The sequence below is a fragment of the Penaeus monodon genome, chromosome 22 (assembly GCF_015228065.2).
Source record: "Penaeus monodon isolate SGIC_2016 chromosome 22, NSTDA_Pmon_1, whole genome shotgun sequence".
NCBI lineage: Eukaryota > Metazoa > Arthropoda > Malacostraca > Decapoda > Penaeidae > Penaeus > Penaeus monodon.
The window spans coordinates 38,095,785-38,096,116 of NC_051407.1; the positions used below are offsets into that span (position 1 = coordinate 38,095,785).

At 26.8% G+C, this 332-nt stretch overlaps 1 protein-coding gene across 1 annotated transcript in view; it reads left to right on the forward strand.

Moving 5' to 3' along the window:
- Window positions 1–332, forward strand: part of LOC119587119 (nuclear distribution protein nudE homolog 1-like) — a gene marked incomplete in the record, with an annotated part of 132,241 nt that overhangs the window by 123,475 nt on the left and 8,434 nt on the right.

The following is a 332-nucleotide window of genomic DNA, read 5'->3' on the forward strand; positions in this document are numbered from 1 at the left end:
TTGAAGCAAACCATACGCTATGTTAGATGTTTGTTTGGTTATTTTCGTTAAGCAGAGGAAAATTCATTGCCAGATGTACAAAATGGTTAGCCTAGTTTTATTATTTTAATGTTTGAGATTGTGAGAATTGAAAAAAGAGAACTACATTTTTTAAAAAGTATTTACTGATTTTAATCTTACTATAAAGTTGTAATGGAAATTGCTAAAAATCATAAATAAATATACAGATAATTATTAACTGTTAAATGATGCCAAGGTTTAGAATTCTGATCTACTGCAACATCTGCAGTAGATCAGAAAACATTTTGAGGCTTTTTTTTTTTAATTTGTCT